Here is a 13,117-nt window from a genome sequence, read left to right on the forward strand (position 1 = left end):
CATCTGACAGAATAAACCCCAGCTCCCCTGAAATCTCTACATCTTGTTTAGAAGCATCCAGGACAGGCACTGGCCTAGATCAAGAGTGCAGGTTATGCACAGACAAATGGTCTTGACCCACTCCTCATTACATCACCTTGGCTGCTCAGAGCTGTGAATTCTGTTTTATTATTAGCACCAGAACAAAAGCCTGTGTATATACATGAGGTTTTATGAATGCCCATTCACTGTACAGGCAAAGAATGAAAAGAATCATTCTGTTATTTCCCACCATCATCCTCCTCTCACCAACCCATCAAAAGACCCACTGAGTGCCACTGCTATGGAAATACCTTGGACTGGCAGCGTGTGGGTCCATGCAGAACAGACACCACCAGACCTGGTGAGTTAGGCAGTACCAGTGGGTGCAAGCATGGTGAACCAAACACCCTTCTGACATGGACAGGAAAACTCTGAATATTCAAGTTTTCCTTTACACAATAGCAAAATTTCAAGACAGTTTGCCCTCTCTAGAATATATTACACTGCAAAGCTAAGGGACTGCTTCACCCCAGGTGGGGCTGAAGTTGTGGCTTTCAGCTCTCCAGCTTACAGGAAAGGTGAATAATTCCTGTGTACAAGGTAAAAAAATAAGACCCATCCCACCACAAGCAGTAAGGTTGCTTGTCCAGGACATTAAAGCACTCCTTACAACAAGAGCAGGTTTCATGCTTCATTATCATAAATATAGCTCTCTATAGGACTTTAATGCAGCTGAGATGATAGTATATGTAAGAGGCTGAAACTTGCTGAATGACACCATAGAGGTTTTATAGTTGATCTTGCAAGCACATACACTGCCTGAAACTGCAGTAATAATGTAATAATAAAGAAAATGATCTCATCTAAAAGAAAGGAAGTTGTCACTGTTCCTAAGAGAATATGCTGTCCCTCTCTTTGAAGAGCATGAATTTGCACAAAAGGCAATCTTCTAGCTTCAGGTTGCCAGAGAAATTTTAAAAATGTAAGCAAATCCAGGAGTTTTGCTTCTACGATAAATAAAGCTAAATAAGGCAAAGGTTATTGCATTTGTGCTCCCTGCTCTCATCATGATGCTAGCTAGGATCCTTGTCCCATCTAAGCAAGCTGATGATCTGCTGACAACTCAGATAATCCAAAGCCAGACTAGATGTATACTAGAAAGCAAACTGTACCAAGCCAGCACAAACCCTGCCCTTTTCAGCTGTAGATCCTCACTAAAAAACTAGAGTAACTACTGATTTCAAATGTCATTCTAAAATGTGACACAGAGCAGTGGACAGAGCACAGCACAGCACACAATCACTCCAAAACCTATGTGGTTTATTCTTTTATAGACACAACGCTTCTCTCCTACCTGTGAGTTTCCTACCCTTCAATGAACAACTTATAGCTTTAGTCTAAACAAAAGAAATGTGTTTCGAAACTCAACTTGAAACTACAACAGACTACAATTACAACAGTCTGCCACCCAACACAGTGCCAGAAGGCAAAGTGTTTTTCCAGTGTGACAAAACAGGTAGCAGGTATCCTCCTGTGTTTGACTTATACAGAAAGAGGAAGAAAAGGCTCAGTTTGACCACATCCTTCCTTTTCTTGCAGATGTCAGTGCTTCTGGCTCACAGCACTCCTGTAAGACTTCTGCCACAAAAGAATTGCCACACTCACCTCCCCTCTGCCATGCAATGAACACAGCCCTTTGCACCCACACCCTGAAGCAGAAGAGAGTCTGCGTGCAGCAGAAGTAAGAGCACCAACCCCCTTAGGTATCACCTTCAAAGTGAAGCACAAGCCTGTTCTCTCAGGCTGGGAATTCACTCTTCCATCATCTCATGCTGGGGTCACAGACAGGCAGTCCTGGTGCTGTCATGACTCCCCTGGTTCTGCAAAGCCTTGGCTTCCCTTCTGTGGTTGAGATGGATTAAGCAGAAATTGGCCACTAATTGCATCATAGCCAGGTAATCAAACTGATTTTCCTCCCAAGCCTCTTTTTGCTCTTCTCTTCTCCTCTTCCTTCGTGCCAGGAGATGTTGTTTCATTTCAGCACTAGCCAACAGTTCAGGAGACCATATAATAAAGTGCACACAGAGCTAACCCTGAGAAGAACATGCAAGGTATGGAAAGAGGAAGTATCACTGAGAAATGTAGTTCTAGCCAGCCAATTTACCTTCCTCACAGAAAAAAAAAAAAAATCCTATCAAATTTTCAGCTCTCTGTTCAGGTTAGCATGTTTGCACCTGTGTTAATCTACAAACAATACTTTCACTAATACTCAAGAACATGTTAGGTCTGGTTAAAACTAGAATAAACTTTAGTCACTGCAGTAAAGAAGCATTAAGCACATTTTTCTTCTCCAAAGTTGCCTAATTCTGATCTTTAATGCTTGCTTTTCTCAAAATGTCAGAACAGAATCAGCTGTGAATTGTGTCTGACATGTTCTTTTTGTGCATTTATGAGATGCAAATAAATCCAAAGTTGTACAGCACAAAGATGTCAGACACAAAAACAGCACTGAAACTTGCTGTCTTTAGAACTACCAGTACCAGAGCAGCCCTGGAGGTGGCCATTTGTATTTAATACCACTAACTGCATGTAAAGATAACTTAGTTCTATTCAATAAAATATTTTTTTTAAGTTTGATGGAGCTGAAATTCTATTAAAGCCAATTACTGGCTAAGCAGTTCCACTCTTCTTCCCACGGATGAGTAAACAAGAATATTTACTTCTATCTTTCTCCATTTTTTCTTGTGTTATAATTTATAACTTAATTTTCCTGTCCCTGCTGGTACTATGAAGGGGTGTACTCAAAACCAGTTTTTTCTACAAGCCACAAGTATGGCACCATTTAAAAAACAGTGAGTCCCTCAGCACAGTCTACACTCAATCAATCTCTCTCAAGCCTGGCCATTCCACTGCATGACTCTGTCAAACAATTTGCCACTTCAGCAAATGCACTGACCAAAGCCATCAGCTTGTAAAGAAGATGTGTGTGCATGTGCAAGAAAGATCTCCCAGGCTGCAGCTGCCACACAGCTCCTCACTTACCCAGCCATGCAGTTGTGGTATAGGGTAGCTCAACACAGTCTCAAAAACCTTTAAATGCTCAAGGGTGACCTGCAGTTCAGAGAAACTCTTGATTTTGAAGATAGAAAAAAAGATGCCAAGACTGAAAAAGAAAGAAGAAGGTAAAAAAAAAAAAAAAAAAAGATATGGAGACTGAAAAAGGAATAAGAGTAAATTAAGTGATATAAGATCTAAAGCAGACAGGAGAAAGTGAGTGCAAAAGTATGTAGAGGACCTGAGGAGATGACTCTACCACCTCCATGCCTTACTTTCAGGAAGGATCAGCATACCATTTTAATTAACAATACTCAAGTGCTGGAAGCAAAATAGCAACATTACTCTTGAGCATTTTTGACTTTGAAAAACACAAGTGACACTTCACCTGCCAAAATCATCCCTGGCAAAACTCCACTGACATCAGTGGAATTACATCAAGCGTGAAATTGGCCCACAGTTGCTTTAAGACAATAAAGGCTTTGTTTTTAGGGCATACAGGGCATTTGTGGTTCTTAATATAAAGCCTATCAAACAATAGTTTATTGTCCCTTAGCAAATATCAGTGACAATAAGCAAGTGCCTATCACATACATAGTACACGCTGTCTGTCCATATATTGCTAGGAAAACAGCAATCAATAAAGAAAGAGATTGTCAGTGTCCTGTTCAGGGAGCCTACAGGCAGTTAAAATTCCTCTCAAATTGCCTACAAGATCCAAAAGCAATTATGTGCACTTTTAACAACGTTCCTCCACGCTCTTACTTCTCTGCCAGGTTAACAAAAGTTAAACATCCTCATTAGTGCTACGGGATTTAGCACATACATATATGTACCACAACACAGAGCAATGCCAGTGCCAGAGAGTTATTCAACAATACTCCCACCACAAACCATGCACAGCGACCACATTCTGCTCACACAGAAGCATCTCTTCCTCCTTTTGTTGCATTTTTGTTTGGCTATGCAAATTCCCAACGAAACCCAAAAAGTTCGCATGTTCCTGCCCCTCTCTCAAGTTTGCTACAAGCATTGCCCAGACTCTGCTCCAGCATCAGCCACGGCTGTACACGGCACTTCCACAGTATTGATTTATGCCAGAACTCATTAAACTATGAAAAAAAAAAAAAAATCCAACAGAAGAAGCAAATAAGCAGTTAAGTTGCACTGCACCCCTTCCCCCGGTGAACCCCCAAAAGCCATTCAGCCCTGCAGTTACCCTGCCCAGCTGAACCAAGCTTCAACGCAAAGGAAAATCTGGATATTTGGCCTTTGGGAGCCCTTCAAGGAAACTTTGACAGAACTGCACTGGGAAGGACAGAAGCAGAGAGACAGCTTTTAGATTTTAAAAAGATTTCTAAGGAAACAGCCACCCTCCACACTTAAAGTTCTGCTGCTCTGAATCCCCATGTAAGAGAGCAGGATAGATAGGAAATATAATACGTATGTTTTTATTTGGGTTTCCTTTTCCACCTCATCTTCCTATCCAACATCACACACACCCGACACACTACCAGGCTGCAGCACATGAACCCCGAAAGGCCACGGGGGTGCCTCGACCGCAGGAAAAAAGTCACCGGAGGATGAAAGTTTCGCCCCGGGAAGCCCAAAGGCCCCACCGGCCCCACAGCCCCGGCCAACCGGGGAGAAACCGCCAAGCGGCGGGCGGCCGCGGGGTCGACAGGCGGGACCGGCAGCTCACCCAGGCACCCTTTTCCTTGGCTCCCTCCCTTTTTGGCATTAACTCCCCAAATTTCCCCTCGGGAATGAAGGAGGGGAGATGGGGCACTCCTGCCGGAGCCCTCCCGGCCCGGGGGTGCCGCCACCTCTCGCCTCGCCTTCCCCCCGCACCCTCAGTGCCGTGAGGGGTGCGGTGATTGGACCCCCACACACCCTCCTGACACCGCGGACCCTCACAGGGTCCCCTCAGCCCTCCCGGTGTCCCGTCCTTCCCCGCCAGCATCGCGCCTTTGTGTGAGGAGGAGACACAAAACCTACCTCGGCGGGGCGGCTCTCCCCGCCCGGCAGCGCGGGGAACAAGGGGAGGGAAAGCCCAAAGCGCTCGGCGGGAAGGATGGAAGGAGGGAAAGAGGGAAGCCGGCAGCACCCCGGTCACTGCCTGACTGACTAAGGGACTGCTTGCCTGGCCCCGCCACACGAGCGGAGCCGGCCCGGCCTCGCCTGAGGGGAGCGGCGGGGCGGGCCGGGGGCGGGCCCGCCGCTGAGTCACCGCCGAGGCCGCCCGGCCGCCTCCTTTGTTGTCAGGCGTGGAAAAATCTGGGGTGGCTGGGTGGAAATTCCGAGAGAAAAGGGGAAAAACGGGGTGAGAGGTGGGGTGACGGCGGAGGTGAACGCAGGGGAGCCCTGGCCAGCCCTGGTGTCCTCGGGGTTGCGGCCGGGCTCACACCCCCCTCCCACGGAAGGGCAACGCGCGTTGGGGCCTGCGAGGGGATTTCAAACGCCTGCCCGGGCCCTCGGTCCTCTGGAGTGGCCCCATTCACCTGCAGGAAACACCCCGCTCTCCGTGGAAGAGGAGTCTCCCAGCTGAGGTTGTGGAGTCTCCTCTGGCGACATTCAGAACCCACCTGAATGTGTGACCTACACTAAGTGATCCTGCTTTGGCTGGGGGATTGGACTCGATGATCTTTTTTGGTCCCTTCCAACCCATAACATTCTATAATTCTCTGTGGTTCTGCTGTGCCTTCTTTTAACTTTCTCCAGGTCTTTTCTTGTCCCTTTTTGTGGCCTGGAGCCCCTGTCCCTGTTGGTATTTCCACTGATTGCTCCCTAGGGATCAGTCCCCACCCTGCAAGTGGACCCATCCAAATAAGAGGCCATGAAATGATGGGTTAGTTTGCTAAAATACGCTTCAGCGTGCCCCAAAGCTTGTTCCATAGGGAGTAATAAGTGATGGAGACATGACAGCCTGGGACACAACATGCTGTGCATTGACTTTGGGAATGAACCCCCCAAAAAAAGAAAAGACCTTTGGGGATGAACTGTGTTTTTCTTTTGGTGTGCATACTTGACTTGAATTGATTTATGTTTATCATTAAGACTATTTTACAATTTTTCAGGGCTGATGATTGAATCACAGCAAAGAGGCAGAACCAACCTGAGTCATCCCAGGGATGGAAAGCTCCAGACTGATTGGAATAGCCCAGTAACTTGAGGAGCTGAGGAGCATTCAGCATCTCTTGGATTACAGAGACAGACCTTTCACCTCCAAAAACCCAAACCCCAAGAAGTCACTGCAGGAAGGGTGTTGGTGTTCAGCAGATGGTGCTGTTTCCATCCAATCTGCCCTAAATGACCCACCACTCCCGTGTGGTATTGGGAGCAAATGGGTAAGCAAAGATACATTTTCTGTGGGGCCTGTCCCACATTTTGGTGCTGCTATGTACTAGAAGACTGCTCAAGTCTTTCTATGCAACTGTGCTTTCACTTGGAAAAAAAGTCAGCCTGTGTGAAACCTAGGAAATGGTTGAAATCCAGGACATGGGTGGACTGTCAGTTCAGGTTCAATTTTTCTCTGAGCACCAACATATATAATGAGAGCTATACTGTGAACAAATGAAAAGTTATAAAAATCTCCTCAAAATATCACTGGCAGCATCACAGGTTGGGCACCCATTTGTATGGCTCATGCTCACAGTGTCAGCTCTTGTTATGGGACACTTCATTCTCCAGATGCCCTGATTTTAGGAGTGTTGTGAGATATATTTGCTCTGTATGTGGAGCCCATGGATGCTGTATGGAGAAAAACCTCATAATTTTTTATTATTATTATTAAATACAGTAAAATGATGTGCCCTACATGAATGAGAGAGTATAAATATTGAATAGTTCCCTCTTCTGTCAGCAATCCTCTATCTGAAGAGCTGGGAGGAGGAAATGACCAGGGAACTGAAAAACAGCAAAGCAAATGAACTGCAAGACCAGCTGGAATGCTGGATAGGGAAAGGATTTCCCTATCTTTTGCATTCTTGACCTTATGGACCTCTCAGTATTGTTTCTGTACATAAGCATTAATCATTTGCATTCTGAAGACACTTCACAGTCCTGATCAAGTTTTTATCTCTGTTGCCTTAGACACTGCACAGGCAGCTGTGCCTGCTCTGAAATCTGACACTTTCCATCCGTGTTTCCCAACTTTTCCTCAGCTCAGACAACTACTTTGCTGCAATGGGTACCATCTCCCCAGCAGATCCTGCACATCCACACCTTTAAATGGAATGTAATGCCTTGCTGAAACTACTAAAAATTTCTGTGTATCTTGTTACGACTTGTCAAAGGAGCACAGGCATTTTTTATGGTGATTGGTACTTTGTTTTGGTGTTACTCTCAGTCTAAGCATGTGGTTATGTGGTACCCTTTGCTACACCAGATGTAGCAAAGTCCCTCCCCAGGTGTACTCCCAGTTTGTGATCCATGAAATGACTGTAATGCCCTGCAAGCCCTAAGTTACCATGGCAGTATCTGGATTTAAAAACTGGTGCTGGACATAAGTGAGAAAGGAAGATTTTGGAGAAGCAGAAAGTTGAAAGGACTTGCTAAGAACACATCTGTTGACCAGCAGTGGCTGAGATGAAGTTGTTAACTTAAGAGTCTGACTTCTGTACTCAGTGTTTCCTAGAAGATAGTGGTAAAATGATAACTCTGAGTCAAGTATCTCACAAGTAATTTAAGGCATAGCCTTAAATTGAGCTCACAGCTCAACTGTGAGCCACTCGGGTTCCTGGTTGTCAAGGTTTAATGTTCCCCTTCCTTTTTTAAGGCACATCATTTGTGCCTGGTGCCTTTTGACCACATGAAAATTACAGTGTGTAGTTCATGTGATACAGAAATTTGGCCACAGCTGCATTTTACTCAGGACAAACCTTCTTCCTCCAGCACTGTGGGTACTGAAACTCCAGCAAGCACTCAAGAAGACCTCAGGGATCTTTCTAGATGAATGATATAAATGTAAGACATTACTATTTTATTTTAAATGAAAAGCAGCATGCTGGAATCCAAACCATGAATAAACTGGATGCACTTTAGAACAACGACCAGAAAAAATGATGCACTGGAAATAATTAGCAAGATGAATCCCCTTTTTATTAATGTTATAGCCAAAAGTCATTCTATTGTATAAGTGTCATGGGACATATGTAGATGTAATTTGGCTTCTTGGTAACTTAAGAATCAAGTATTATATATTTTAATTGCCTGTAGCTGTTTCCTTTTCTTTTCAGTCCAGCTGCAGATTTAAAAGTAAAATCATCCATTAATTACCTGAGTTGTCTCCTTTGTGGGGTAGGGAATTACATTTTACTCCGTGCCTGCACCATACCTGGCCTTTGAGTGTTGCCATAATATAACCTTAAATAATACTAATAAGAATTTTACTGCTGTAGAGACAAAGTGGAGTACAGAGTCAGCAGCTGTGAGATTTCCCCTTCCTTAATTTTAGCTGTCTGAAAGCAGACATCTGATCTGAGCAGGTCATGTAGGCTGAGGGAGGGGTAGGTACCCCCAGAGGGAGATTCATCCCTCCTACCTTAGTTTTCTCTATTAGAATGGGTTTAATTGCTTCTGGATGTGCTTCTACTGGCAGTGGAAGCAGTGCTACTGGCAGTGCTTCTAAGGCAGTGGCCTGAAAACTTTCAGCTAGATGCCTTCCTCAGAAATTCCTTAGATCTATGTTGTTCCTTTACCCCAAATGTCAACATCTCTCCCTGTTACCTGCATCCATTTACAAACAAGAGACCAACAGTGGCTGTATGTCAGTATTTTTGTTCTGCATAACCTAGAAAAGCATTGATTTGCATCAAAGGAGAACGTGGGTTTCTTTATTCAAATATATTCAGTTTAAATGGTTTGGGTGTTCTTGGCTTTTTGCTAAATTTTTAATTAAATGAAAGTAAATCAACGGGAATGCAGGTTGCTATGAAGATTTTTCCATACCATAATTCTGCAGGAACATCAGTTAAGTGTCTAAAGAAACATCTGCTCTGCACATAGATGTATAAATCTATATAGAGGCTGAACAATATGACTTTTGAGTTTGCAGGGTTTTCTTCACACAGCCAGGGGCATAAAAGGGATTTCCTCCAAGTTTTCCTGTGTATTAGTAATGAAGATCAGGATGCCACCTTTGCTTCCTCCCCTTCTGAGCATACAGTGAAAGGAAATGGTTCTGGATCGAATCACAAAGAGCAGTGGAAAAAAACCAGACTGCACTCCATGCTGGCACTCACAAGTTTAATTATCCAGCAGGCTGCATCTTTATGGAAGTAGGAGACAGATAAATCCCATATGTTAATAGTTGGCCCCCTGTGGCTGACCTCTGGCTCAAATATCCCATAGTGTGATTAATGTTGCACAGTTGGATCCAAAACATGCTCATTCCCCAGGCTCCAGGAAAAAAAGGGATTTCATTTACCTTCCAAAAGCAGAATTTCATTTGATCACTAAGACTCTTAAGATCCAACTTCTTGCACTGCCTTTGTTACAGACTGTCTGGGCAACCTGAAATAAGTCATTTTGCCTCAGTTCCTGGACCAGTAGAACAGCAAACATAACTGTGACTTCCTTGATGTCACAGTTTGAAAATCTGCAGATAGAAGACAGTAAACAAGGTTCATCTTCAGGTAAAATTAGATATTGACATCTAAAATAGAAATGTTTCACAGGATTAGGTCAGAAAACCACATCTGTGCTTGGGTCATGGTTTTCTGTCCACCTTCTACCCCTATCTTGCCCTTCTTAGCTGTCCACAGATTGTGTTTGCCTTCTTATCTCATTGTAGGAATCTGACATTATTTTAACACCATTAACTGCACCATTGATCCTGGCATAGGGAAGCAGGCACCAAGGTTTCTGAGCCTGTGTCCCAGTGTGATCTGGAAGGAGATAGGGCCCATGGACATGCACATCCCTTAGATTACAAACACAGAGTGAATTACAGAGTGAATGGCACTCCATGGCACTTCTCGGGGGAAATCAAGTCCTCAAAGATATGATGGGCTCAGAACTGAAATACAGAACTTTTTAACAGGCTCAACATGTCACTGGCATCTGCTGTAGAGCCAAAGCCATGAGGTGCTGAGAATAATACCAGAATTCTCCTTGTTTGACTTCTCCAGAGTCAGGATTGACACAGAAAGCCTTATCCATTTATCCATAATTAAAACCACTGCTAAAATTGCCACAGCCCTCAAATGGGTTTAGACTGAGCCCTCCTTTCTGCCTTCCTCCTAGCTGAGATGAAGCAGCAAAGCCTGATGAAGGCTTGGAAACTGCTCCTGCTCCCATGGAGATCACAAGGAATTTCACTTGGACTGGGCCTATAAAGTTTTCCCTCGGATGACACAGAAAAGTCTGTAAAAATACAACTGTAATTGTTGGAGACACAGAAAAACGTGAGGCAAAGCCTCTGATGAGGTCTGTCCCTACCTCCAACCAGGACACATCTGGTTGGTTGTGCAGGCTGGGCAAATTTTTCCATTGCCAAGCTGTTTTATTTACAGAAGATGACAGGCTCGTAGCAGACTGTACTTAGGGTGGCCTCACAGCAACTGGAGCAGACAATCTCATATCGTTTCCTTCTAAAGCAAATAATGAACTGCTCATTCCCCCATGAAAGGAAAGACAGAGGAATATGCTTCGTGGTCTGAACTATAAAACACATGCAAATTGCAAGTGCCAAGTAGATTTTTTTTCTGTCTTTTGTGTAGGAATGCTTGAACTCCAGGAACTTTCCATGGGCCACATACATGTGGAACATGCACATGGATTGAGACTCTACCACATCTTCCATCACAGGACCTCAGAATCCTGGTAAACCTGACAGCAGTAAGTAATCAATAACCATTGCCTATCACCAGAATATATAAGGATGCCTAATTTAGAGCTGAAATCCCACAAATTTTCATTTTACAAGAACTAGTTGAAGTTAATGGGAGCCCTAGAGACCACTACAACTGAAAATAAAGAGAAAAAAGAAAAATAAACCAAACCAACTCACAACATCATACCTGCTGGCATTTGACATCTAAAAGCAGAGAGTTTAATCTCTAGGTATTGGGTTCCCTACATGTCTATGTGGGATTTCCTATGCAGAAATCCACGATCAGGGGTGATGCTGTGCAGAGCATCAAGTTTGTGCAAGCTCAGAATTTCAGCCCTTCTGTATAAGCTCTACAAAATGAGTGGATGCATGCACAGAATTCCCAAATAATTTTGAGTGTCCAAGTTCCCATTCATGGTCAGATTAACCCTGCTTATCAACCTAGTGGAGTTGCTGAGCACTTAGAAATCCTTAGTATTAGCCAAGCTGCTCTGGTTTTCTATGTAGTGATAGGATGAGGGGAAAATTATTTCAGATTTTAAGAGAGTAGATTTAGATTGGATATTAGAAAGAAATTCTTTAGTGTGAGGATAGTGAGATACTGGAACATGGTGCCCAGGGAACTTTTGGATGTCCTCTCCCTGGAAATGTTCAAGGATAGGTTGGATAGGGCTTGGAGCAATCTGGTCTAGTGGAAGGTGTTGGAACCATGTGATGTTTAAGGTCCCTTCCAGCCTAAGCCATTCTATGACTCTATAAATTCCTAAAAGTACAGAAGAAGCCACAGGATGGCAGATGACTTAGAGACGTGGTAGAGGGGATAGAGACAACGTGCTGGTAGCAATCCTGGGAACAGAACTCAGAGCTCTTGGTTCTCACCATCCCAGTATCAGGTAGGTTGTGCAGTGATTTCTCCCCCTTAGAACTGGTTCAGGTTTGTGATCTGGATGTAACACCTCTCTCTGGCTCAGGCACATCTAGGGCAGTCACACCATGAAATTCTGCCTGTAGTCTGGTCCTGTATACTACCAGAAATTCTGGGGTCATTCTTCCTGGGGAAGTTGTGCTAAAATAAGTTCAAAGTCTCTCTGATTGTTCCTCAGTGAGTCATCCATCACGGGAATGCTCCTCTTGGTCTTCTGCACACAGGGGGAAAACTGTGGGAATAAACTGAAGAGAGTGTGTGAGTTCACATCCCAGGGGAAGGCAGATTTCCAGCCTGCACTTCCAACCATGGCTTCACAGCCTGGTGACAGTGGATTGTGTGTGACTGAGAAAGAAAATATGGGGAACACTGTGTCAGAGCCTGCACCAGTGGTAGTGCAGGCAGAGTGTGAGCACAACAGATCCATTTCAGTTTAATCAGCTTATGATCTGGCTGTGTGTCTTGTCACCAGCTCTAATGCACATAATAACAATGAGTACTGACAGCAACACCAGCAATAGGTTTTCAACTTTTTTGCTGGTTTCCCACTTGAAAGAAATAATTATTCTGTCCCTAAATCTTCGTTCTTACTGCGTACCCCACATGGTTTAGCAACCAGCTGGCATTCCTTGTAAAGAAATCAGCAGGTTTATTGAGACTGTGGCTACCCTAAAGGCCTCTGAGGTTTTCTTATTAACTGGCCATATCTTAGATAAGGTTGCCAGTAACTTATACCTCTGCTTAAGAGCATCTGCCTTAGGGCTGCTCTCCCTTCATTATAAAACCTGATCTAATCCTGCATGTTCAATTATTGGAGTACAATTCAAAAAGTGGCTTCCTCAGTGAATGTGAAATGAGAAAAATTATTTCTAAGTAAGGTGAACACAACACCCAAGAGTGAAGCCAAGCATTTTCAGTCCAGTGTCCTTTTGATTTCCATGTGGTTTCCAGTAGAATAACATCACTCATGTTAATCCTGACTGATACTTCACCACAAAAAGTAGTTAGAAACTGGGTATCCATACACCTGTCAGTAGAACTGATTGTTATGAGGTCCTGGAGCAGGTCCAAAGGAGGGCAACCAGGCTGGTGAAGGGATTCGAGCACAGACCCTATGAGGAAGGGCTGAGGGAGCTGGGGCTGTTCAGCCTAAAGAAGAGGCAGCTCAGGGGAGACCTCATCCCTCTCTACAACTCCCTGAAAGGAGGCTGGAGCCAGGCGGGGGTTGGGCTCTTTTGTCAAATGACTTTCAACAAGACAAGAGGGCATGGTCTTAAGTTGTG

The 13,117-nt window shown here is 44.3% G+C and overlaps 1 protein-coding gene and 1 long non-coding RNA gene across 2 annotated transcripts in view; one reads left to right on the forward strand and one right to left on the reverse strand.

Annotated features, from left to right (window-relative positions):
- The window catches only part of FAM107B (family with sequence similarity 107 member B), a 56,529-nt gene extending 51,249 nt beyond the window's left edge, over positions 1-5,280 (reverse strand). The window contains exon 1 of the mRNA XM_030469173.1: positions 5,074-5,280. The gene's annotated coding sequence lies outside the window, so the exon portion shown is untranslated. The remainder of the gene's footprint in view (positions 1-5,073) is intronic.
- Positions 5,281-5,488: 208 nt separating this feature from the next.
- Positions 5,489-7,833, forward strand: LOC115600439. The gene is made up of 3 exons (XR_003988960.1): positions 5,489-5,923; positions 6,153-6,422; positions 7,168-7,833. It is a non-coding gene; the product is annotated as an uncharacterized LOC115600439 (long non-coding RNA).
- The last annotated feature ends 5,284 nt before the right edge of the window (positions 7,834-13,117 follow it).

This window comes from Calypte anna, chromosome 1 (genome assembly GCF_003957555.1).
Source record: "Calypte anna isolate BGI_N300 chromosome 1, bCalAnn1_v1.p, whole genome shotgun sequence".
NCBI classification, from domain to species: domain Eukaryota; kingdom Metazoa; phylum Chordata; class Aves; order Apodiformes; family Trochilidae; genus Calypte; species Calypte anna.